Below are 27661 nucleotides of genomic sequence, written 5' to 3'. Positions count from 1 at the left end.
CACTAACTAGTTAGAACTGACCCATTCAGTGAGATCAGCCAGGACACTCGGAGAACAGTAAAAAGATGCAGCAAAGAGAAGCCAGGGACTGAACAACAACAGAGCCCAGGATGCCACGGCTCTGCCTACAAATGCCACAGCCTGAGCATCACAAGAAAGGTGGCTCCCTCCCTGGCAATGGCCTCCTCTAAGAGCACACCCACCTCTTCCCGCTCCCCACATTGCACACTGTGGTGCTGCTCCAGGTAATGCCCCGACCCCCAACCCAAGACCAAACTATAAGGACAGCTCAGAGAACTGAGTCTCTTCAGACCCCAGCAGGCCTCCAGGCCAGATGGCAGCTAAGGACGGTTGGCACTGGGGTTGAAGGCATACAGTGCTCTACTATAGACTGAGAGTCTGTAGTAAGTGACTTTACCCAGTCCAAGAAGACCTTTCCAACAGTAAAAGTGCCCCATGCGAACAGAAGCCTCGGGAGACGGTGAGCTCCATTGCTAGAGATAGACCCCAACCCCAAAAAGATACACAGGGGAGGGTGGAGATGTTCAAGGAGACAATCTCAAAGGTCTTTTCTGTCTTGGGAGGCTGTGTGGGGGACAAACGTTTAACACGCATGCTTTCAAACTGGACACTCAGACATAAGCCCTCTGTCCTCCAAAAGCTGGGTCAAGCCATCTTCCCCGAGGCTGTCCTCTATCCACAGGCCAACTGACCTCCGGAGCCAGCCCCAGTGTCGCCTTGTCTCCCACATGCCTTTCAGAAATTCCCCAGCTAGAACGCTCTTTCCTGCATTTCCTCATCAGCTGCACACAGTGGCCCAACACAACCTTGACTCAGAATGAGCTTCCTCAAAATTCTTTTCGATAGCATAGAAACAGCACAAGGAAACATCTAACTTCTCAACCGTGGGAAAGTTGCTCCTTTGAACGCTATATTAAATCAGGGCTGGAGAGATGGTTCAGTGCTTTAGAGCGTGCACTGCTCTTCCAGAGCACGCTGGTTTGATTCCCCCATGGTGATCCACAACCATCTCTAACTCCAGTTCCAGGAGATCCAACACCCTCTGCTGACTTCTGCGGGCCCCAGGCACACATATGGTGCACATACACATATGCAGGCAGAACACTCATACACGTAAAACAAATAAATCTGAAAAAAAATAATTTTTAAAACTTTATTGCGTTTACTGAGGATAGGGTCGCCAGATTTAGCAAGTAAAAAGGCAGCTGCCCCACTAACTCTGCACTGAGACAAATCAGTGTATGTATGATTATACATTATCTGAACTGTACTTATACAATAAAATTATTTGTTATTGGGCTTGGAGTATAGCTTAGTGGTAGAATGACTTGCCTAAGGTAAGGTAAGAGGCCTGGGTGAAGTTTGATCTCCAGCGCCACCAACAATGAAAGTTAATATCTGTTAAGGATGGGGTCTTGTCTCCAGCAGTGGTGCTCACCATCTCCAAGAACTTCTCCTTGCATGGTTAATAAAAATTAATCGTGTTCTACTATCTACGTTTAACTACCTATCTTACATTATACCTGCCAGCTGGAATGGAAAGAATTCTTGTTCTATAACAGTCCTCCCAAGTGTTGATCTCCCTGTTTTAAATGGGAGGAACCTCGGCCACTAAAAGTCACAATTAACAACACTGTTCCGATTTTATTATAACTACCTATATTGTTGCTAGCCTAGAGTCTTCCATTGACAGCAGCAATGTAACTTTCCTTTTGACATAAGTGTATTCAAGGTGTTTTAAATAACTCAGTCTAAAGGGAAATGTTACATAAGGAACCTCACAGGCTAAACAAGGATAAAGCAAAGCAGAACAATGTAGCCCAAGAGACCAAGGCATGGGCTCCTCTGTAAAGGTGCTTCTATTGTTTGCTCCTCAGGGAGGCAGGAGCCCTGGTCCTCTGGCTCCAGTGAACACTCAGCCTTCAGGTCTGGGAGGCCTGCAGGAAGTACCAGAGCCTGCACTCTGTGATTGCAGGGGCGAGGTCACAGCCTACTCTCCATCACCAAGTCCCTGGTGCCCCTGTACACAAAACAGCCCTCCCTGGCCAGCTTGACTTCAGAGACTGTTTGAGGGGGGAGGCAGCTGCCAGGCCCTTCACACACTGTTTCCAAGTCAAATCCAAACCTTTTCAGTTTTGCCAGGAAACCACCCCACCCCACCCCCTTTCTACTCTGTCTGCCTCCAAAAGTCGGGGCTGCAGGCTTCCAGATGCTGCCCCCACCTACCAGGCCCCTTCCGGCCCAGACAGAGCCTCCCCCACCCATCCCTGCCTGGCACCTTCTCCTTATCCTCCCCGACCCCCTCTAAGCCTGGGACTCTGAACAGAGAGAGCTGTGGAATTAGAGGCAGGAGGTAGGGAAGAGCCAAAGTAGGGGTTAATTTTCCTTTGCACCAAAGGTCCCTGTAATCCTCAGGCCATGTCAGTGAGGAAGCCCTTAGACCGCTTTTTCTCAGAAACCCCTTCGCCACACCTTGGTCATCATCCTCGGTCGCCAGCTGTTCTTTTGTGAGTCTCTTCACACACCAGACACTTGTGCCGTATACCTCACCATCTCCCTATTTCTCCATGACAGAAATGCTCAAGGTGGCGATTACCATTTAAAAAAAAAAGTTTGGGGCTGATTTACTGTGCTAATTATTTTCACTATACCATCTAGCTATATACAAGGGACAGAACTGAGGGTTTGGACCTAGGTAGGGTGACCATCGAGGTCTACAAAGGACCACTACCCTCAGCTACAGGGTATTCATGCTTGGAGTCTCAGAAAGTGATAGAAGGGAACTGAGAGGTTGACGGTAACAAAAGCTGCCCGACTCCTATGATACTGGTAGTTTTGTGCTCTTCCCATTCAAACTGGGGCGCGGAACAGCTCCTTGCCATTCCCGGACTCCACTTCCCATTCTAGGCTTTCCAACTCAGCCGTAGACCCACAGTTGTAGCTGGGGTGGCTCCTGGAGAAGACATTGGGGGAAAGGCCTGGGGACCATCTCGATCTGCAAACCCCTCTTGATCCTCGGCAAGATGTGTCTCCCCCAGGCGGAGGCAGGCTCGGCCCAGACATCAAAGGGCCTGCGCGGCTGGCTCTTTGAAGGGAGCCTTGAAGAGTAATAGGAAACATGAGGATGACACTGTGACCCAGCCCAAAGCGCAAGACTTGGAAAAATGAAACGAAGGAACTTCTGGCAGCCCTCCGTGTGGGCTTTGGCTGAACTCAGCCCCTCGCAGCTGCTGGCAGTCTGTCCTCTCTCCCTGGTTGTGGGTCCTTGCATCGCCCAGGGGCGGGGACTTCGCCATGCAGGAGAGGATCTCTAGCGCCTAGCGCCGGACTCGTCTTTTGTTGCTGCGGCAGGCATTACAGAGCTCAGGACTTGGAAAAGGGTTAATGCGGACTCAGAATAAACCCTCCTGAAGATCCTTGAGCCTGTTGAAACTCTACGGCTCATAACTTACGCTCCCTGCCAAAGGTATCAGCAGCAATGAACTAGCCCATGCAAGCGACAATCTGCTGATGTCTACTGAAGCCGATGCATGGGGCCCCCTGGTCTGCAATAGCAGTTCGAGCAAGTTATCTGGCACATGGCCTGAACCATATGCTCAGAGATGGTTGCACCAGCAGGTTTCCATTGCAGGACCATTTGTGGAAGGAAAAAGACCAAGAATATTATCAGTTCACTTGTTCCTTGCTTATGCTAAGGCAAGCACCCTACCACTGAGCTCCACCCCTCCATTTGACAAGCGGTAGCATATTATACACACCACTTTGTCTAATGAGGGCTCTTAGCGATTATTTCCACCCGGCACCTGCAGTCGGTGCCAGCGGGGTTGCCTTCATGCACTCTGTTGGACCGTTTGGGTTTATTTTCCTCTGACAGCGGTTATGCAATATGAATTTGTTAATGTCAGAAGCACATGAAAGCTTTTTATAGAAACATCATTCTCTCCTTTATAGAGGAGAAAGTCCAGAGGTCAGCCTGGCTTTATAGCCTTTCGAGCACCACCCTACCTCTCCTTCTTTCCCTGCCTGCACCCCAGTTCAGCACAGCTGTCATGTGGCTCCCCAGCATGGTCAGCAGAAAACCCCCTCCTTCCATCCAGACTCTACAGTCCTCTGTTTGTGGGGTTAGAAACATCTTTTTTTTTTCTTTTTGGTTTTTCAAGACAGAATTTCTCTGTGTCACAGCCCTAGCTGTCCTGGAACTAGCTCTTGTAGACCAGGCTGACCTCAAACTCACAGAGATCCACCTGCCTCTGCCTCCCAAGTGCTGCAATTAAAGACATATGCCACCACAATCCACTTAGAAACATCTTAAGGCCTACTTGTGTTCCACAGCCATGACAGAGATCCCTTCCTTACTTACACTCAAGCCTTTCCCCCACCCCAACCAGGGGAGGCATCCCCCAGCCTCAGGAGCTGGAGGGCTGCAGGAGTCGTCTAGGACTCTGAGCATGTCATAAACCTGGCATGTGGAGTCAGAAATCCACTAAGGGGCTTTTCACAGCACAGCATCTATGGTGTTCCTAAGATAGTGATAATGGGAGGTAGCCAGGCTGGCTCCAGAGAGAGACTGAGGCTCGTCCTCCTACCCTAAACTTCACCCCAGGGTTTGGAGTCACCTTGTTAGCTCCGGGGGTCTTTGTGGACGGAGTGGGAAAGGGTAGCTGAAACAGGTCTAACACCCCCGACAAGGTAGGACTTCTCAAGAGTCAAAGGAGATGCTAGATTTGGGTCCCGGTGGAGCTCCAACCTTTTCTTTCAAAGGTTGAAAAGCGTAATTCCAATATCTTGTCCCAGGTCACCCAGATGCTCAGAAGAGACCCGCTGTCACTAGAACTTTGACCTTGTTGCAGGCGGTGAGGAGGCATCAGTATCACGTCATTTGCTGTGTGATCCTGGGCTAATCTACTTCATTTCTCAGAGCATGTGGGAGCTTAGGTCTACAAACATCCTTCCTGATAACGGTGCTGACCCATGCTGTATTTCAGCAAGGCAGAAAAAAAAATCTGATTTTCACAGTTTAGAACTACATGCTTAGTCTAATGTCCTCGAGGTTCCTCTCTCATAACTGTCTGTTACCTTCCCAGCATCCACTGCGTACGTCCATCTCTTTACTTAACCAGCCACCATCTTCCAGCTCACTCAGCTTCCCCCTCGTTTATTCACCCATCTGCCCACATCCATCTATGCTCAACGGGCCCTTTGCTCATCAAGTATTGCTTAGGTTCTTATCACTCTCCAAGGCCCGAGGATACTCTGGGGAACACAACAGGCACATCTGCCTCCTCAGAACTTTTAACCACAAGGGACATAAATCAATCTAAGCATACCCCAGCTCGGAGTATAGTCTAGTTGAGGCATAGGAAGCCCAACTGTGGAAGGGCTGTCGAGGAGAGGGCCTGTGTCTCTGCAGAAGGAGAATGCATGGCAGAAGGCTGGTCAAAGCAGGCTGTCATGGATTGGACACTTTAAGGTAGAGGTTCAGGATTCTTCTGCCGTAATCATCTACTGGTTCCTGGGGGCGGCCTCTGTGCTTTGGGGGTTTAAATGAGCACATCACAGTACTGAACTCTCAGGCTCCACCCCACGAAGAAGACACCTGGTAATGATGGGGTTTCCCGCCTCCCATATCATTTTCCAGCCCACAATCCCCTCAGCCCACCATTTCCAAGGGCAGTCTTGCCTAAACTCACCTCATCAGACCTGCAGCACTGGCCAGCAGCCATCGCACATGCCAGGGGCAGTGATGCTGATGCGCGCAGAGGACCTCTAGGGTGGCATAGCCACTGGGGCGCTCATGGCTCCTCCTTCCACGTGGGCTGGTTTATGATGCCAAAGAGACCTTTGCCCGGCTTAGAGCCTCTGGGGCCACTGACAAAGTCTAATGAGCTCCCAGACCTGGGGACATGGAACCAGACTGACTTGCTGGAACCTCTTTGGAGAAGGAAGGGCTGTGGGGATGCCCTGTCCCTTAGTTGGTACCAGAATTCGCCAGGCATTTTTTTTTTTTGGCCTCGCTACACAAAGACACACAGACAGACATGTAGAGAGATAAAGAGAGACAGAGAGAGGCAGACACACACAGAAACAGAGACAGAGAGACAGAGTGAGAGAGACAGAGAAACCAAAGAACAAAGCATCACCCAGAGTTATCATACACAGCTGGGGATGTAGCACAGTAGTAACGTGCCTAGCAGTTTTGAAGACTTAGGTTCAACTTCCAGGAAACCCAACTAAAAGCAAAATTCAGGACTGCAGATGTGGCTTAGTAGGTAAAGTGATTGTCTAGAATGTTCAGAATGCTCAGCGCCACATAAACCAGATGTAATGCCTCACTTCCGTAACCCCAGCATTTGAGAGACAGAAAAATCAGGCATTCAAGGTCATCCCTGGCTACCTAGTAAGTGCAAGGTCAACTGAGCTCTATGAGACTCTCAAAATAAATCAAATAAACAAACCAACAACCACAAAACCAAAACAGCAATGAAATGACCGTATGGCATAATTTACTGCCAGCAGGCCAGTACAAATTCTTATATTCAGGTTGACACGTGTAAAAAGTTAGGTGTGCGTAAAAAATGGGTTCATCGTTTGCTGCCTATCCTTGTAAACTTCCTGCCTATTCAGAGTATGCTGTGAACGTCTGCTGGTGTAAGAGATGCAAATCTACACCAGCTCAGGGCTTCCCGTGTGTGTGTGTGTGTGTGTGTGTGTGTGTGTGTGTGTGTGCCTGCATTGTTCCCTTAGGATAGATCCCCTGAAACAAAACTGCCCAACTCAGCCAGCCGAGCTCATGGGCACAGCCCTCCATCCTCAGCTCTGTTGCTTCTCAGTTCAGTGCCCACCATGTCCCAGCCCCACCTCTGGAGGAGGGTGGCTGGTGGCTGAGGCGGCAAAAACCTACCTGGGGCCCAGAAATACATACCTCCCATTGTTCTATAGGAACCCACAGGGTTCCTGGGGACTGAAGACACTATGAGTCATTTTGGTTTACACTTTCTTTTTGGGGACCTGGGGAGCCGAATGTCGCTGTACCCTTCTGTTCACACAGCCTGAATGACAGGGGTTCCTTGACAAACTGGCCTGATCTTCAGGGACATTTAAGGACTGTGGTGGGCACGAGGCAAAAATGTTCATATCACAAACACTCATGCTAGGCACAGGCTTATGCAAGGACCGGCCAGCTTTCTGCTGTAGAGCCAGGAAGATTTGGCCAAGGTGAGAGCAACCCAGCTTAGCCTAGGTTAAAGGGACCAAGGAAGATGGGATGTCCCTCTTTGGGGAGATGGATGTAGACAAAACAGCATGAGTTTTGCCACTGAGAGGAAGTTGGAGGTAGGACTTGGACTGGGAGATGATGGTTCGAAGCTCTTTGGAACTCAAGAATCCTAAGAGCTGTGCAGAGCCAGTGCCTCCATGATGGCATTTGCCCGCACACACTCTCCTTTATCTGCACACAAATCAACCATTGTCAGCAGCTTCTCTGCCCTACATATGCGCACACGCGCGCACACACACGCATTTCCATTGCCTCACCGCACACGTCACTGCACTCAGACAGCACAATGAGAATAACACTTTGAGTGGCACATTCCTTGATTTATCGTGCACTTGCTGAGTGCCGACCTTTCCTGGGCTTTGTTTACTCCTCCCATTGTTGGCTCCTTCGCGCAAAGGGGGTGAACTCACTTGGCTAAGGTCACAGAGGTATGGAACAAGGGCGCCCCACCCTATCTACACACACGCGGCCTCTCGCCCACTCAGACACACCCAACCCCCTTCGTCTCCTTACTTGGCCCCTTCCTATCCCGTTCAGGCTGAGTACTTACCACACACCGCCCCTCATGCCTCACCCAGCCCTTGGTACACAACTGAACAGACCTGACTTGTCCACATGCAGGCAGTTAGAGACCCAGTAAATCCAGGCTATAAACCTCCTTAGTTTCTTGTGTAGACACAGTTTGTTTGTTTGCTTGTTTGTTTATTATTTCCCAGCTCAGAACTTAACTGGAATGAGACAGAGGCCACCACCACAGGCTGCTGAATCCTTTCTCTTCCCGACTCTCTCCCCTGTCCTCCTTTGCCCTCTCAGCCAACCTCGAAGACTTGTCTTCTGTGTGCCTGGCACTAGGCTTGGCACTAGGCTGTGGAAAGGATGGGAACCCAGTCTCCTGGTCCCAGGAACTCAATCCAATCGTAGGAGGTGCAGGAGAAAGGGGTTTGCTCAGGCTCATACAAAGACCAAGTGACAGAGCCAGGATAAAACAGTGAAAGCACCCTCTGCCCAGGTCAGTGCTGTATCTGGGAGCTCAGCAGGAGAAATAGTGACCCAAGGTGGCATCTGCTGCCCTCTAGATCCAGGCAGAGACACTGGAGGCTGAGTTCAAAGCAGCCCTGACATTGGTCAAGGTTCTGAAGTCTCCAGCACTTTCTATGCATCCTCTCACTTATTGCTCCAATAACCCAACAAGCTGCTGCAATACTATTATTCTCTTCTGCTACTTTGTAGCTACAAAAGGTTCACCTTCAGCCACTGAGACTTGAGTGTGTGCTACCAAACCCAAACTCTTCCTCTCGGCTGTGCTGCCTTGTTTGAGGTGGATTTTGGCAAGTGGCTGGAAGTGAGTAGGACATGGATAGAACGGGAGGAGAGGGGAACATTCTGGATAGTGGTCACTGTTTGGGGCAATCAGATTCCCTCTGGTACTGAGAGCTTTTTCCTAGGAAGTGTGCCTTGACCAGGACAGAGCAAGTAAGGACTGCCAGCCCCAGGGTGACACAGCAACAGACCAACACCAGCCACAGAACCAAAGCTCCCTCAGCCCAGTTGCAGAAACCACAGAGAAGCCCAACATCTGGGCAGCTGCCCTTTGCCTCACTGTTGGCCTGCCCTGCCCCCACCTTAGTTCTCCAAAGGCTGGGAACATCTGGCTGCTGGCCTTACTCCAGGAGGGGTGAGCAAGGGGCTTCCTTCCACCAGGCCCGGAGGCTGCCGTGGTGTAAGGCACATCTATCAAAGGCTGCAAAGCTAGCTGGTGCTGGAAGAGAAGCCGGCTCCTTTCCCACCCCCTCCCTAGACATTCCGATGTAATGGACTCTCCTTTCCTGTTCATTTATTACCAGCCCACAGAGCTCCGTCAAACCCAGTCTGCAGACTCCAGCTCTATCAAGCCTGCCTTCCCCCGGGAGACCTGGAAGAGCATCGGACCCTAGTGCTCACTCGCACATACTGACCATGCTCCCCTGCCCTACCCACAGTCCTGCCCCAGGGGCCAGCTCTGTTAAACAGTTTACATAGGCATCTTGCATGTCCCCGCTCATGAACTGAATGTCCTCTTACTGCCTGTGACTGCTAACAGATGAGAAACTCCACTCAGAGACACCAGGTTACTGGTCTGGGAAGTACTGTCATTTCAACTGGGGTAATGTGTCTTCCAGCCCATGGACAGATGGTATTTTCCACCCAAATATAGGTATTTCTTTCCAAAGCTTTATATTATAGCTTTATAAGTATTGTGCCTTTTCTGTTAAGTTATATCTATGTATTTTGTTCTTTTTTTTTTTTTTGTTTTTCGAGAAAGGGTTTCTCTGTAGCTTTGGATCCTGTCCTGGAACTAGCTCTGTAGACCAGGCTGGTCTCAAACTCACGGAGATCCGCCTGCCTCTGCCTCCCGAGTGCTGGGATTAAAGGCGTGTGCCACCACCGCCCGGTATTTTGTTCTTTCATTTCAATGTGACTATAATTGTTTTCTTAATCTTGGATTATTCTTTGTGACTATGCAGAAAATACAACTCATATTCTCTATGTTTATCTTGTACCATATTAAACATATTCTTTTTGCTTGTTTGTTTTTGGTTTGTCGAGTCAGGGTTTTTCTGTGTAGCCCTGGTTGTCCTGGAACTAGCTCTGTAGACTACGCTGGTCTTGAACTTGGAGATCCTCTGCCTCTGCCTGCCAAATGCTGGAACTAAAGGTGTGCCCTCTACTGTTTATCTTAAACTAATTCCTTTAAAGGTTTATTTGTTTATGAGAGGGACAGACGACAGACAGACACAGACAGACTGTGGGTGCATGGGTGCCATATTATGTGTGCAGAGATCAGGGGACAACTTTTGAGGGGTAGGTTCTCGCCTTCCACCTCGTTTATGAGGTGCAGTTTTTTTAAAGCTTCCAGCATTACACAGTGTATGTGCACTTTGGTCAATTGTCCTGTATCTGTCTCCCGTCCAGCCATAGGAGGGCTGTGGTTCCTATCCCACCATAGAAGGGTCATGGCTCCCATCCCCCAATAGGAAGGCTGTGGCTCCCATCCCCCATAGGAGGGCCGTGGCTCCCATCCCACCATAGGAAGGCTGTGATTTTAGACTTAAACCTCAGCATCCTATTTTTTGTTTGTTTGTTTGTTTTGTTTATTGAGACAGGGTTTCTCTATATAACATCTCTGGCTGTCCTAGAATTTTCTTTGTAGACCAGGCTGGCCTCAAACTTACAGAGCTCCACCTGCTTCTACCTCCTGAGTGCTGGGATTAAAGGCACGTGCCACCACACCCAGCGAGCATCCAGCTTTTTAATGTATGTTCCAGGGATCCAGCTCAGGTCGTCGGGTTTGCTTGCTCATCACCGCACCTGTGGAGCCACCTTACCACGCTTGTTGAACTTAATAACTGTAGCCATTGTTTAGTGCCTGCCATAGAACTTTCTATCTATAAGGTTGTGTCAGATATGGGGATGCAGCTCAGTGGTTGAGCACTTGCTTAGCATGTACAAAAATCTTAGGTTCAGCTAGGCGGTGGTGGCGCACGCCTTTAATCCCAGCACTTGGGAGGCAGAGGCAGGCAGATCTCTGTGAGTTTGAGGCCAGCATGGTCTACAAGAGCTAGTTCCAGGACAGGATCCAAAGCTACAGAGAAACCCTGTCTTGAAAAACCAAAACCAAACAAACAAACAAAGACGAAAAACAAAATCTTGGGTTCAGTCCTCAACACTCCATGGAAAGGATAAGGCATATACTTTTGTACAAAGGTAGAGGCCCTCCATCTCAATGCTTTTCCCCCTCCTTGCTTAATCACCCCGAGGAGAATCACCTCTAGAACATGATGGGTAGAAGGGTTGAGCATGCACATCTTGGTCTCTGCCCTTCTCTTCCTGCCCTACATCTTCCCCCTCACTTCCTTAAGCTTCGGGTCTTTTTTCCCTGATCCTGCCCACCAGGATGGGTGTGGGAAGTGTTAGAAGAGAGGAGTGCAATCGCACAGTGGGTGATAAAGAAAAGAAGAAACACTGAATGATGACGCATGCCTATAATCCAAACACTTAGCAGACAGAGGCAGGAGGACTCCCACAAGCTTCTAGCTAGCCAGATCTCCATAGGAAATTCCAAGCCAACTAGGGCTACATAGAAAGACTTTCAAACAAGCAAACAAGCAAGCAAACAAACAGGACTAGTGAGGTGGTCTGGTCAGTGTAACTATGAAGCCCTGAGTTTGATCCCCGGAACCCATGGAAATGTCAGGTGTAGTGGTACCTGCTTGTAGTCCCAGCAATGGCAATATGGGAGACAGAGACAGAAAGGTCCTCAGAGTCCACCGGTCAGATACTTGCACTGGTTGCTCTTGGAGAGGACCTGCTTCTGTTCCCAGCACCCACATGGTAGTTCATAACTGTAATTCCAGTTCCTGGTGCCCTCCTCTGCCCCCTGGGAGTACCAAGCATGCATATACCACATGTCTATACATACAGGCAAACACTTATACATACAAAACAAAAGGTATTTTTTTAATTAAGAATTAGTTTTAATATACTCATAACATAGAAAGCGGAAGCCTAAGAAGAACATGATGACTGATATCTGCCACTCACCTACTCCCATGTGCTCCCATGAGAATACAAAGATGAACCAGATATAAAGAGTCAAAGCTGTGGGCTGGAGAGATGGCTCAGCAGTTGAAAGTACATGCTGTTCCTGCACAGGACCCAGGTCCAGTTCGGTTCAGTTCCCAAGGCCCACATCAGGTGGCTCACAGCTGTTGGTGACTCCATCTCATTGTTCCTGGTCTTCTTGGCTGTTCACACTAATGTGCGTGTGTCCAAACATAGACAGATCCACATACATACATACTTACTTACTTAAAAATAAAAATCAAATCTCTTAAAAAGAGTCAAAGCTGGAATTCAAACTGAGATCAAAGCTCGGGTAGACCCACAATCTTTTCTTTTTTATTCCCACTATCAGGCTTGAACCTAGGATCCTACACACTGGTTAAGTGCTCTACCACTGAGTTACATCCTTCAGTGGCCCATATTTCATTTTGTAAAGAGGCGAAATCTATACTGAGCCCATCATTGCCATTCAAAATTCTCCAGAGTCTACCAGCAACAGACCCAGAGTTGTGCAACCTGGTTCAGATGGAGTCTGCAGTTCCTAGTTATGGGCTTAACATTGTCCCTGTAACTTTGTCCTTCCGTGAAATGAAGAAACACGGTAGCAACCTCAGAAGGGGGAAAATATTGTGAAAACCAAGTTAGTTCGTTGGTAAAATACTTAGTAGAAGGCTTGCATGCAATGGAGCTATGTGAGTGCTTCCTCCTCTGCACATGTGGTACCCAGAGAAGCCCACCTGCCTGTAGTGAGTCTGGTTGTGTAGCATCCTGGAGGGGGATGGCTGCTTGGACCCCATGGAGTTGCGGAAAATTTGCCATGACTTATGTTCCTTATAAGACAGATCTCTTTGGCCGGGCGTTGGTGGCGCACGCCTTTAATCCCAGCACTCGGGAGGCAGAGGCAGGCGGATCTCAGTGAGTTCGAGACCAGCCTGGTCTACAGAGCTAGTTCCAGGACAGGCTCCAAAGCCACAGAAAAACCCTGTCTCGAAAAAAACAAAAAAAAAAGAAAAAGAAAAAAAAAGACAGATCTCTTTGGTGTCCGCCAATGGTGAGCTGTGTGCAGACCCAGGGCTGGAAATTCACAAAGATAACAGTCTAACTAATGGTTATTCTTGCTGTGGCTTACTATGTGTAGGTCAGAGCTCAGCCAGAGAAACCCAACCAGGAAGAGACATCTTCTAGGATACTTAATGCTAGGACTTGGCCTTGGTTGTAGGGATGAGCTGGGTATCTTCCGGTCTCTATGGCTGTGATAAAATGCCACGACCAAAAACAACTCAGGGAGGAAAGGGTTTATTTTGCTTCCACTCCCAAATCACAGCTCATCGCCGAAGGAGGTCAGGATGGGAACATGGCGGCCATGGAGGAATACTATTTACTACTTTCCTATACCACCCAGGACCACCCGCCCAGGGATGGCACCCTCCACAGTGGGTAGGGCTCATCTACATCAGTCATTAGTCAAGAAAATGCCTTCCAAACTTACCTAAGGCCAGTTTTACAGAGGCACTTTCCCAATTATGATTTCCTCTTCCCAGGTATGTCTAGGTTTACCACAAAACCATCACACTAGGCAAGTCTGATATCCACAAGTGTGATGGTTACTGTCACAACTCATCAAAAGAATGACGCATGGTGAGCAGTGCCTCAGGGAACTGTGAGAGAGGCTCCAGGAAAAAAGGCAGAGGCCTTTTACCTCCGGGCATTCTGTTCCCTGGGTTGCTCTTGAATATGATTTTGTACCTCTGTGTTGAACATTTACACGCCACGTATAAGACGTTTATTCTTGTTGGTTGTCAGAGGCTATAGAACCTCATCTGGTCAGTGTACCCTGAACCTGGGCATGGCCTTCTGCCTTGCTTTCAGGCTTTCCCAGATATATATGTGCCAGGCAATTGTGTATTTGTTTTTATTATTATTATTTTAACAGAATGGTTTTTTAATATTATTTATTTATTATGCATACAATATTCTGTCTGTGTGTATGCCTGCAGGCCAGAAGAGGGCACCAGACCCCATTACAGATGGTTGTGAGCCACCATGTGGTTGCTGGGAATTGAACTCAGGACCTTTGGAAGAGCAGGCAATGCTCTTAACCTCTGAGCCATCTCTCCAGCCCCCTTTTTATTATTTTTTTAAAGATTTATTTATTATGTATACGATGGTCTGCCTGCATGTGTCCCTGCAGACAGAAGTTGGCACCAGATCTTATTACCGGTGCTTGTGCATCACCATATGGTTGCTGGGAATTGAACTCAGGACCTCTGGAAGAGCAGTCGACGCTCTTAACCACTGAGCCATCTCTCCAGCCCCCAATTGTGTTTTTAAATTGGTCTGACCTGAGAAAGGGCTGCTCCATTGGTATTTAGTATGTGTTTGTTGATGTTTATTTTTCTGATCATGTTTTTCAGAACTCAAGCAACCTTCCTTGGGTCATTGCCTTCTTTGTTACATTTGTGTATTTAAAGTATATTGAGAAGAAAGTAAGGCTGCCTAACAGCATTAGACTGTAGCCTGCCCCGTACTTTCGGCTCCTCAGATCCCAGGTCTAGCAGTCCAGATCTGCACAGATTGGCTGAAAACTGTACAGCTAATTTATGGGTCAACTTGAGTGGGCTAAGGAGTGCCCAGATACTTTGCTAAGCAGTCCTCTTCTACATGAGGATGGGATTTGCATTTGAACCAATGGGATGGCTAAGGCACAAGGCCTCACCATTGTGGCGGGGGGGGGGGGGGGGCACGGACTCTTCATCCAACCAGCCAGATAGATACAAAAAGAGGAAAAAGACTCCCTCCCAGGAGTAAGGGGAAGTTTTTTTCTGTCCAGCTGCCTTGGAACTAAACTACGTTATCTGCTTTTTTTCATACCTTCAGGTTTGAGCCATAACATTGTCTAGGTTTCCCGCTTGCTGATCTGGGGGAATGTTTAGCCTCCATAAGCACATGAACCAGGCCCTTGTAACAAATCCTTTCCTATGTAAACAAATACACAAGCACACACGAACACACTCACACGTCGGCAGAAACGCTCCTACAAAGCCTGCTGGTTCTGCCTCTGGAGAAGCCTAACAGAGGGACAGGCCTTGAGGAAGGACAAGCTGGGGTACGACGCAGGCCTAAGCTGGCACACACAAGCAAACGTTCTTCTTGAAGGAACCCTCAGCTTTGCACATAGATGAAGACAGGCCTGTGCCTATCATCTGGACCCATCTCTCTCACCTCACGCAAACACCTTCCGGATTTGGATTTGAGTCACATCCACGGTGTACCCCGAAAGCATCATCTGCATCACCATCTGGCCCAACACCTGGGTCTACCGCCTAGTCAGATGTATACTCTCACACAACGTGTGTGAGCATGGTGCCGAGCCCATAGCAACTGCTCTGTTTTCCCAACAACCCCACAAGGAAGGCTTATCCGGCTCTTTGTTCTAGAAGAATCTAACTTGTCCATGGTCACACTGCTATTGTGGAAAAGAGCTGAAGAAGAACCTGGGTCCTCCAGGGCACCTATGAAATCACAGCTGGCCCTGGGCCACTGACTCACTTTCTAATCATAGCACCCTCGGTGCCAGTATGCTTTTGCTGGCTTTATAGAGGGTAGGTGGCCGCACCAGTTACTCATCAGGGAGAAAGAGTCCCGTCCACCCCTCTTCCTGCCTCCCCAGAGCCATCTGCCCTCTACCTCACCTCAGCAGCTCATCACACAGGAAAACACCACCCAAGGTCTCTCCCTCAGATGACACAGCACAACCTTCCTCCCAGCCTCAGCCTTGCCCTGTGGAAGGAAGGGCACTTTTTGCTGGCTTTCACACTGAAGGGCCTGGCTTGGAGACACAGGGTAGCATGCAGGATCCCTTGTCCCAGGGAACTCCTAGGGTGGGCTAGTCCCACCCACGGGAGGTGCTGATACTTGTTGGTCAGGATCCAAAGTCACTTTGTGAGCCTAGTGTCAGGCTACCAGGCTGTGGGTCACACAGTAGGATCTGCCTTCCTGGGAAACCAGGGCAGCTTCTGAGGCTAAGCACTCAGCTGGAAGGGTCTCAGTGCAGCTAGGCCTGTGGTCAGGGCAGGCTGTGATCTGACTTAACCACCCACCCCTTCCGGTGGGGGGCCTCAGCACCAGGAGAGGCAGTCCCGTGAACAATGTCTCACTGTGTTCTTGGCTAATTCAGCTACACCTTAGACCACTCCCGACTCACCCCCACAAAGCACAGCTTCTGCCCCCAAACAACCTCTGAGTTTCCTGACACAATGTTGAGGTCAGGACAGGGGTCCAGGATCTGGAGATGAGGGCGGGCATATCAGCAAAGCTGGACGCAAGCATCCATCCAACTCATACATCCATCCATCCATCCTTCCCCTCAACCCGGACAGTTCCTCCTTTGTCCAGCCACTTTGAACAGGGCCCAGTCATGATGGTGAACGATGAGAGGGCTCTGAGGAGATGAGCAGCTTGTCTCTTGTCAAACAACCTGGGAGCAACCCAAGCAGAAACAAGGCCAGATCCGCGTGCACCCAGAGCTCCCGGTATTAACCGCTGCATCCAAATGCCCCTTTAAAGTTCTGAAGAAATCTTAAGGTCAAGGGCTCCAGGGGTGCTCTGTGGCGATCTCAACAAACACATACACACCCATCCCTGGGAACCAAAGCCTGCCCACAGTCTGCCTTTTCCAGACGGCTTTGGAGAGGCCCCTGCAAGGTCCTGAGGTATTCTAAGCCCGGGTCTCCACCTTCACCTGGAGAGAACCGCTGTCTCCTACAACTCAGCCTGACCCCAAGAGCCCAGCTCAGGGTACCATTGGTATGTGTTAGGGGGTAGGAGTTCCAGTCCCGTCCCCGTGCTCTCTCAGCCTGATAGACCTGTGGGTCACCAGCCCCTTCCCCCAGCCCTTATAGCCACAGGCCCCAGGCCAGGCCTGGTTTCCGGAACTGCCGCCAGCAGGGCCAGCCACACCACACATGGTTTTAATCAGTAGCCCGCCTGAATGAATAGTGCCTTGTGCACACGCCACAGGGCTCACCTCCATGGCAGGGCAGGCCAGGTAGGCAGCCTCAAAGAGGGTGGAGTGCAAAAAGACCTCAGCTGAGGAAGGGGGGTGGCGTTTGAGGCAATGTCACGGTAACAAGAGTTACGTGCCAGAGCCTGTGTTCAGACAGAGGGGTGAAGTTCTGGCCCTGCCACCCACAGTCTGTGTCTAGGCTGCTCAGGAAACCTCTGAACGTCAGCCCCACCCTGGCACACAGGACTGAAGAGAGCTCCTGGCAGAGCCGTGAGAACGCAAGAAATGACACTTGGCACATAGCAAGCACTTTGTGCCCAGAGTCCAGCCCAACCTGCTGGGGGACAGGGCAGGGGACCCACCAACTTGCTTCTCTATGGGGAGTGGCGCTTAGAGGTAGAACAGCATCTGTGAGCAGAAGGGCTCCAGTTACTTCTATGGTTCCATTGGCCCTCACCCCTGAAGCTCCCTGCTCACTTCGGAAGCCTAGTGAGAAGAGACCTCAGTCAGTGACAGGCCAGCTACCTTCCTCCTTTGCTGCAGCCAGTTTAGATGACCGGATCTAATATCTGCAAATACCTTCACTCACGCTGCTCTGGTTAAACCTTTAGTCAGCTTGACACAGCTGGAGTTATCTGAGAAGAGAAGCTTTGATTAAGAAAGCACTTCAGGGCTGGAGAGATGGCTCAGGGGTTAAGAGCACTGGCTAATCTTCTAGAAGTCCTGAGTTCAATTCCCAGCAAACACATGGTGGCTCACAATGATCTGTAATGAGATCTGGTGCCCTCTTCTGGCCTGGAGGCATACATGCAGGCAGAATATATGCATAATAAATAAATGAGAGAGAGAGAGAGAGAGAGAGAGAGAGAGAGAGAGAGAGAGAGAGAGAGCACGCTTTAATCAGATTGGGTTGTAGGCAGGCCCGTGGGGCATTTTCTTGATTACTGATTGATGTGGAAGGGCCCAGCCCACCATGGGCGATGCCACCTCTAGGCAGGTGGTCCTAGGTTATATAAGAAGGCAAACTGAGCAAACCATGGGGATCAAGCCAGTGAGTAATCTTTCCTTTATCTTCCTATGAGGCTTCTGCTTCCAAGTCCCTGCCCTGAGTTCCTGCCTCTTGGCATCCTTCAGTGGCCTGAGACGTGGGATATCTACATATCTACATGAAATGAACCCTTTCTTCCCTGTGTCACATTTGGGTCGTGACGTTTTATCACACTGGAAAGCTAACAAAGACCTGTGCTTTACCCTTGACTCGGATCATCTTATATCTTTGACCATTGATTCTTCTTTCCTATGACAAAGCAGAAACAGGTAAGCAACTGGAAGATAGCTCCTTAGCACCACCCACCTGCCTGGGAGCATCAAGTCTGCACCCCTCCCCTCACGGGGGAGTGTTCTTGAGAGAGCTGAGGAGGCCTTTTCTGTGGCCCTCCAGGGGCAGGCTGTTTACTCACAGAGACCCCTGCCCAACCGTCTTTCTGTGCAGAGACTTCTCATGGCCAGGACAAAGGGCCACAAACTTGTATCTCTATTCCCACCCCACCCGAGCACCCCACAGCCTGGTAGAGAAGGGAGTCCCGGGGATTTGAAAGGGGAGTAGGAGAGTGAGGAGGGAAAGTACAGGCTCCATGGTTCTCACACCCCACAGGCTGCACAAGTCCCCAGTTCCTCATTTCCCTCTCTGCCTTCCCATCGTGACCACTGTGCTGCCTAAGCTGTGAGGCCTAGCTCACACCTCCAGCTTGGCTCAGTGAGCCCCACTAACTCCCCCCCCCCCCCCGGCTAACTGTCCTTTGAGGCCCAGCCAGGCACCTCATACAATGTGATACCTGACGGTCATTGTTGTGGAATATTAGTTGAAGATGTGTTACACTTGTTTTTTTTTTTTTAATATTTATTTATTTATTATGTATACAGTATACAATATTCTGTCTGTGTGTGTCTGCAGACCAGAAGAGGGCAGCAGACCTCATTACAGATGGTTGTGAGCCACCATGTGGTTGCCGGGAATTGAACTCATGACCTTTGGAAGAACAGGCAATGCTCTTAACCACTGAGCCATCTCTCCAGCCCGATGTGTTACACTTGTTTATGCTGTGGAACATTTGTTTTAAGGATACAAAGATGTGTTGCATTCTTGTTTGTTGTGTTTGTTTAACTCTGTGAAGCTGTGTTGCTTTGCCTGTCTAAAACACCCGATTGGTCTAATAAAGAGCTGAATGGCCAATAGCAAGGCAGGAGGAAGGGTAAGTGGGGTTGGCCGGCAGAGACAGTAAATAGAAGGAGAAAAAGGGTGATGGAGGAACAAGAGCGAGAGAAGGAGAAAGGACATCAGGGCCCAGCCACCTAGCTACACAAGCCAGAGTAAGAAGGAAAGAAAAGATATACATACATAGGTAAAGGCACAGAGGCAAAAGGCAGATGGGATAATTTAAGTTAAGAAAAGCTACCTAGAAACAAGCCAGGCTAAGGCCAGGCATTCATAAGTAAGAATAAGCCTCAATGTGTTATTTGAGAGCTGAGTAGTGCACCTCCTCCCCAAGAGTAAAGAACAAAGAATAGGGCTGGAGAGATGGCTCAGGGGTTTAGAGCCTGGTTGCTCTTCCAGAGTTCCTGAGTTCAATTCCCAGCAGCCACATGGTGACTCACAGCCATCTGTAATGAGTTCTGATGTTCTCTTCTGGCCTGAAGGCATACATGCAGGCAGAACACTGTATACATAATAAATAAATGAATAAATAAATATTTTTTTAAAAAAGAACAAAGAGTAAAATAACCAACTACAATGGTCTGACTGGATGAAGTCCCTCTGTGTTCCAGAGGTTTCTTTCTGTTAGCAGAGCCTGAGGATCCTAGGAGTTCCCCAAATCCAGAATTCATTTCTGCAGAAGCAGGAACTATCCTTCTATCCAGCAGTGAGAAGCCGTCTTTATGGACTGGTATCTCCTATCTATTCTATTCTAACCCAGTAGCAGCCAAGCTGTGGGTGACAAGCATCTCCCCTGGGTGTCAACTAGGTCTTAGGCTCTCAGGGGGCTCCAAGCTCAACGAGAAACCATTTAAAGAATAAACTGTACCCAGGCAGTGGTGGTGCCCATGCCTTTAATCAATCCCAGCACTCGGGAGGCAGAAGCAGGCAGATCTCTGTGAATTCGAGGCCAGCCTGGTCTACCGAGCAAGTTCTAGGACTGGTTCTATAGCTACTGAGAAACCCTGTTTCGAAAAACCAAAAAAAAAAAAAAAAGGAATAAAACATGTTAGTCATGTTTGCATGGCTTGGATATCCCTCTAGTTGCGGTGTCCCTGTAATAATGGGGCACATACGGATCTTCAGTAGCCCCAGAGTCACCCCCAACTTGCCTGGCTCTTGATGCAATGGATCAGTGAAAGCCAGGAAAGAAAACATCTCTGGAAATAACTGTGGACACACTCGAGGGCTTGACCACAAGAATGTTCAGCATGCCTTTGTTTACAATCCAGAAAACTCTAAAGTAACCCACACGGTCAATGGTTAAAGTCTGGTGCCTTCACAAAACCTAATCCCACAAAGTGGGTGTTACATGACACCCAGAGATGGTCCCAATGCATCTCCAAGTGAGGGGGGTAGAACGCAAGAAAGTTCATGGGAAAGCTGACTCCAGGCAATTCTGTAAAGGAAGCAAAGATGAAGAGAGGGGTTGGGGGGGGGGGTTGGCTGGGGGTACACTACATCTTGGCCAGGGACTCTGGGAGATCTACCAGATACAGAAGTTAAGGGACCACCTGCAAATGGGAAGGGTACAAATGCCTGTTGGTGCGGGCACACCAGCCACAAGGAGCAGTATGGGAGGCAGGAACGAACCCAATTTGCACACCAATGTGAGCAGCTCTGATCCCACATGGTCGGTCCTTTTAATCTCCTTATGTGTGTGTGCTTGTACTTCCAGAATTATCTGCAATGAATGCGTATCGCTTCATGTGCACGTGTGTGCCTGCATGGGAACGTGTGTGTGCAGACTGCAGGTTGACAACAGGTGTCCTCCTCAATCACTCACCACCTTTTGCTTTTGTTTGTGGTGATTTTTTGGAAACCAGTCTCTCACGGGTTCTGGGATTCACCAGTTCAGCTACCCTGGCAGGTCAGCAAGCCCCAGGAATCCCTCGGGCTTCACGGGGATTCCAGGTGCAAACAGTCAGGCCTAGCTTTTCCTTGGGTGCTGGGGATCCAAACAGGCCTTATGCTGTGTAGCAAGCACTTTGCCCACTGAGACATCTCTCCAGCCCTCTGAGGCTTTAGATTTAGAATCAACATTGTTCTTTTACAAGCTTGGATTACAATGAAATGGGAATAACATTGATGGGGTAGAAATGTTTAATATTCCGTAAAGATTTTGAGACGTATTCTGATTGAAAAGAAGCTTGCAGAACGCAGAAATTGGGGCCAGGGAGAAGGCTCGGCAGGTAAATAAAAGGACTTGCTGCCGTGCCTGACAATCCAAGTTCCGTGCCAGGAACCCACGCGACAGAAGGCAGAACCAACTCCTGCAAGCTGCCCAATAACCTCCACTTGCACGCTACAGCACACTCATTCACACACGCAACACAAAGAAACGAACAAATGTGTCATCTTAAAAAGCTTTATTTAGAGGCTGGAGGGATGGCTCAATGGTTAAGAGCACATACTGCTCTTGCAGAGGATCCAAGTGTGGTTCCCAGCACCCGTGTCAGGTGGCTCACAACCACCCATAACTCCAGCTCCAGGGGATCCAATGCCCTTTTCTGGCCTCCTCGGGCACCAGCACACATATGAGTACGTGCACACACATAGAAATAAATAATGATAAACAATGTTTTTAAAAGCTTTATTTAAAAAAACACACACACAAAAAATAGTGTATGTTCTCTTACAGAAACTACTCTGTGCCCATGAACAAAAGGCAGAGAGTAAGTGGTCACCTCAGGACAGTGGGATCTGGACAGTAACGCTGTCTTATTTGTCTGTGTTCTTCATTTTCCACAATGGATATTTATAACTTAGGGGATTAACATGTACATATGCAAGCATGTATATTCTTAAAGGAAAGAGTTGGCTCAAGTTCTCGCCTGTGCTAAAAGTGCCTCAGCTACGGCAGACTGCGTCTCCAGGCTTCTCCTTGCCTCCACGTTCTCCCTCACATACGTTCACACCTGCTTCCAATTTGCACCATCTTGCTGTCCTTCCCGAGTCCTTATAAAAGATCTGAAGTCCGTGTTGGAACCAGACAACCGGGGCTTGGGCCCACTCCACCGTTCCTATCCAGTGGGCGCCCACCACCCCACATGGCCTCCTGGGATACTATTCCAATTACTGGAGACTCAAAGCAGATCCAAAGACAGAACTATAAACACCACAGGCAGAGGCCCATAAACATCTGGGTAAGTGACTCCAGCTGTGCAGATGGGCCCTGGCTTTCATTCACACTGGGACCAGAGGGGACTGGCTGGTCACGAGGAAAGCCCTCTGCCTCCTCCTTGGACCATGAGCTACCAAGAGTCATACAGACTTGCAGGGAGGGCTATCCTAGGTGAAATCACATCCAATAGAGAGGAGGTATGGGGGCCAGAGTTTCTCAGTCATTTGAGCCACATTACCTATGTACTGGGGTCACAATTTATCTGTCTATAAAATGGGGAAGCAAAGACGCAATAGACTAGACAGCCATGAGCTCTAGTACATTACGAATAATTCATTAAGTCAATGCCCGAGGCATGAATCTGCTCACAATTTCTTTGTCTATACTATACTAGGTATATATGAGAATTTGATAGCATAAACATAAGCTATAATAAATTGAAAGATTTTTTGAGACATCATCTCTACCTCCCACGTGCTACAATTACAGGCATGCAGCATCGCACCCTGGCTTACTCTTATTATTATTTTTTCTCCAGGTATGTGATAGGAAGGTATGTAGAGACAAGTCAGGGGGCGTTCCTGTAAGAAGGGAGATATAAGACCTACGAGTCAGAAGCAGATGAAACCTCCAAAAGCTCCTCGTGTCGGGTAACAGAGAGAGCTGAGGGCTAGAGGTTTCCTAGCACTGTTTGCAGAAGGTTCATCAAGCACCCTGAACTAAAATGACCAAGCTTCACCAGCCCTGCCTGGGAGCTCCTAAAGCTGTCTACACCACAGAACCCTTGGGGAGCGAGGTCAAACCCAGCTCACTGCATGAAACCTGGAATGCTCAAGCCCAGGCCACCTCTGAGCTTCTGACTGTGGAACGGTTACCTGGTGGCCTTGGTGGCCTCTGAGAAGAGATTTCTGGCATAGTGGGCATTTGGGAACCTCTGATCTGTGGGTGGCTTGTGGAGTAGAGGATTCACGCCTGTGTCAGATTCTCCACTGGGCACCATCCCATGTTTGCAGCCTGATGTTAGCTGGGAAGCCCTCAGGACACTCATTAGGTAGTCAGGGTTCCAGGACAGCCTCCCCACCCCCCACCCCCGCCTTCTGAGTTCAGTGGTGGAGGCTGGAAGCTCCTCAGCAGCGCAGCCCAAGGGTGGGTTCATGGGCGCTCAGAGCAGCGCAGCTAGGGGCCCCGGTAGAGCTCAAAGACGCAGTGTCTGCCCAGAAGCAGAAAGTCCCGCATTCCCTCCTCAGCAGTAAAATCAAATAGATCAACAACAACAAAAACTCACCCAGGAGGCTTTGCAGAGAAGGTACCCTGAGGTCGGTGAACAGGCCAGGAATCGTCCAAGTGGAGCCTTTCTCTGGCCCTGTGTGTGTCAGGAGCCCTCCTTGCTGCCCACATCACAGACAGCAGCAGAGTCCAGACCTAAACTCCCCTGACATGCCTGTGGACATCCCCCTCTCTTGTGACCATGTGACTTCCCAGTTCCATTTGACTCCTACCGGGCAGGTACAGGCAGGAGTGAGTGGCACATTCCAATCTTGCCTCCAAGATCAAAACCTCCTTTTCCAGGTGGGCCTGAGGCCATGCCATTCTTGACCCGGGTCAACACCTCGCCAAGCTAACTCACTTCCAACTGCTATTCCTACGCATGCTCTTTGTTAGGCTCTATGAGATTATCAGAACAGCAAAGCCGGGCACTTGCAGCCAAACCCAACAATCTGAGTTCAATCCCAGAGACCCAAAGGATGGAAGAACTGACGACTCCCAGGAGTTTTCTCTGACCTCACAAGGGGCTATGGCATCCTTGAATGAGTACACACCTGCACACAAGAATGGAATTTTGAGCATTGATTAGTGGGGAAATGCAAATCCGAACTGCAATGAGAGTCCATTTCATCCCATTAGGATAGCTGGAGCTCACAAAGGAAAATAATTTTGATAAGATTGCAGCAGAGAGGGAATCCTTACGCTTATGCATGGCACGTGTGGTTGATACGGAAGGAGCGTGGCAGTTCCTCAGAGCGTAAACACAGAATTACCTGTCCCAGTGATCCCTCCAAAGCTGACACCAGAAGGGCTTTCAGTCACAGGCTTGCGCTCAGATCTCCGCGGCACTGATGCAGCAGCCAACTAGGAAAACAACACAAGCCGGGCAGTGGTGGTGCGTGCTTTTGATCCCAGCACTCGACAGGCAGAGGCAGGTGGATCTCTGTGAGTTCGAAGCTAGCCTGGTCTACAAAGAGAGTAGCCAGGACAACCAGGGCTGGTACACAGAAAAATCCTGTCTCAAGAACAAACAAAAAAAGGGGGGGGGAGGAAATAAAGAAGACATCTCACTCTGCCTTCCAAGTGCTGGGAATAAAGACATGTGCTACCATGCCTGGCAAAACAAAACAAGCAAACAAATAAAAAAACAACTTAATTTTAAAAACTATATTAAGGGGCTGGAGAGATGGCTCAGAGGTTAGGAGCTCTGAACGCTCTTCCAGAGGATCCTGAGTTCAATTCCCAGCACCCACATGACGGCTCATAACTATCTATGATGAGATATAGTGCCCTCTTCTGACAAGTAGGTGTACACACAGACAGATACTGTATACATGATAAATAAATAGACCTTAAAGATGAAGTTTTGGTAGATGCTACAAAATAAATGAACTTTAAAAACACCGTGGTGTAAACGTCATGCAAGCCTGAAGATTTGAGTTCAATCTCTAGAACCTAAGGAAGGAGAGAAGCAACATCACAAAGCTGTGCTGTGATAACCACATACATGTGTGTGGTGGCAAGCACGTGCCTGTATTTCAACATACATGATGCATACACTCACAAAGTTTAAAAAACTAAAAACTACAAAAAAAATAGATGCTAAGTGAAGGAAACCAGGCACAAAGGCTACAACACATGAATCCCGTTCATGTGAAATGTCCAGCGTCAGCAGCCCACACACGCAGAAAGTGCTAGCCGTGGTGGTGCGCTCCCGTCTCAGTTCTCCTGAGACTCAGGCAGAAGAATCCCAAGTTCAAAGTGCACCTGGGTTACACGAACAGACCCTGTCTCCAGAAGAAAGATAAAAAGAAAGGAAAGAAGGGGGAGGGAGGGTGGGCAGGAGGAATAGTTTAATGTTGGGAGAACAGAATGGAATTCAAGATGATGGGGCCCGGCTCTTAGCACATGCGGTACAAGCATCTAATAACTGAGCTCCATCCCAGCCCCACCAGTCTTTGTCTGGTCTTACTACTAAACGGTACTGACCTCAGAGTGTGAGTCAGTGAGTGTTCCTCTCTTCCATCTTTCCCTAAGGGTCTGACAGGGATTGGTGCTGATGCTTCCTCGCGTGTTGGGGAGAACTGGAGGTGGCATGTCACCTTAACACTCAGCTTCTCTTTGCTGGGAGGTTTTAAAATGTTTTGATTCGCTGCGTTTGGTGGTAACTGGGGATGGAACTCGGTGGTGTGCTCTCCAGCATGAAGCCCTGGGTTCAACCCTCAGCACTGCCAAATCCAAGTGTGACGGGGCACACTGCAACCCCGGAATCTGAGGGGGGTGGCCAGGAAGGTCAGAGGAACACGGTCGTCCTAAGATACACAACTCAAGGACAGTGGGGATTGTGTGAGTCTGTCTAAAACAATAATGAAACAATTACTTCTCTGCCTTCTGGCTAAGGCCAAGGAAGGTTTGTCTGATTGGTCGGTCAGTTGGCCAGCTGGTTGGTTTACAGATTTGGGGGGAGGGGAAGAAGGTCTTGCTACCTAGCCCAACAGGGCCTCAAACTCATGGTAATTTCCCTGCCTCTTTCTAGGGTGTATGCCAGCATGCCTGGTTCTGGCTGGGAGTGTTCTGATCTCTGGTTCTCTTCCCTGGCTCTGTCTACCGGATGTGACCATTGCTTCTGGGCATCTCTAGGAATGTGTCCCCTTCACCTAAGCTCTCCAGTGTGGTGGTGCGCAGCGGTCATGTCCCTGCAGTCTTCCAAGCTCTGTCTGTTTCTGCGCTGGTCAGCAGCTGCATCTGTAGTTTAAGGATCCTTCTCAGAGCCCCAGATCACCAAAACCCTTCCGTTCCAAGGGTCCTGGGGAAAGCAGGCAAGTGTGGCTCTTTTTCCGGGGGGGGGGGGCTCTCAGGTCAAAAGTGGCAGTGTGGCTTCAGGCTCAGTGACGGGGCTGTGTGGACTGGACACCACGGACTAAGACTCCCTGGTGTACTTCCGACACAGCAGGCTTCTACAGTGAGTTCTTCGTGCTCAGATGCCCCAGACCTTCCAGAAGGCTATTTCAGCTCCTCTTAGCCACGCCAGTTTACAGACAGGGAGCCAAGCCACCTGCCCTAAGCCACACGGCCAACATCTGCCCAGATATGAGATCAGATCAACCCTCCTGGAATGTGTCGATGGCTATGCCAACAGTTAACCTTTCATATGATAAGAGAGAGCATCCCTTAAACAGGGCAGAGGCTGGGGAGGGCATGTGCCAGCTTCTCTGTGCTCCAAAGGTGGGCAGAACAGGGCCTGTCTGTGTACCGACAGAGCAGGAGCCCCTCCGCCTGCCTCCAAGCACGGATGCAGACTGCCCTGCAGTGGTGCCCACGGGCTCTGTGAAAAAGAACTGGAAAAGAACACAAAGATCACACACCAGTGGAAGATGTCTGTTTACTTGGCTGTTCACACATGTAAAATAATTCTGGAAAGATCCACAAAGCCAGGAGTGGTGGCCTGCACTGAAGCAGTGGTCGGGGATGAGTATTAGTACATCCTGCTACGCTTTTGTTAGCTTTACTTAGGCTCCGGAACGTAAGTTATCTTTAAGGCCAGCCTTGGGAGGAACAGAGTCAAGCACGGGGAACTGCTCCACTCTGTCCCGAGGACACTGCACATTTCTTCTCTGCAGGCCAGGGCTATTTCCCAGCCTCAGCCCCAGGAGGCACGATCACAGAGGGGACTTGGGGCTGGGGCATCTCAGGGACCAAGGACGGTAGTCATCTAACCTCAGACTTTGGATCTGCAATAGAACCGTGAGAACATCCGCCTCAAGGCCCTGTTACAAGTACTGCGAGGACCATTCCCAGGAGCAGAGTGCCTGACTAGCATGCGGGAAGGACCTTTTAGTATTTTCCTACGTGTTTAATGTCCTATGGGCTTTAGTGTAATCTGCCTCACATTAACAAGCCCCAGCTGGTGAGGCGTGAGAAACTTAGCTAAGAGTGCCCCCTGCTGGACACATCCTATACTGCACCCTACACATACCAAAATTCAGCTTGCTTTCTTCCTGTTCCTAAATACTCCTAAATTATTTCGGTAAGTACTTACTATGTAGCCCAGGCTGGCCACGTACTCACAATAATCCCCTTGCCTCAGCTCCCAGGTGCAGGTGTGAGAGACAT

This window comes from Microtus pennsylvanicus, chromosome 4, assembly GCF_037038515.1.
Source record: "Microtus pennsylvanicus isolate mMicPen1 chromosome 4, mMicPen1.hap1, whole genome shotgun sequence".
NCBI lineage: Eukaryota > Metazoa > Chordata > Mammalia > Rodentia > Cricetidae > Microtus > Microtus pennsylvanicus.
This window is presented reverse-complemented; position numbering follows the sequence as displayed.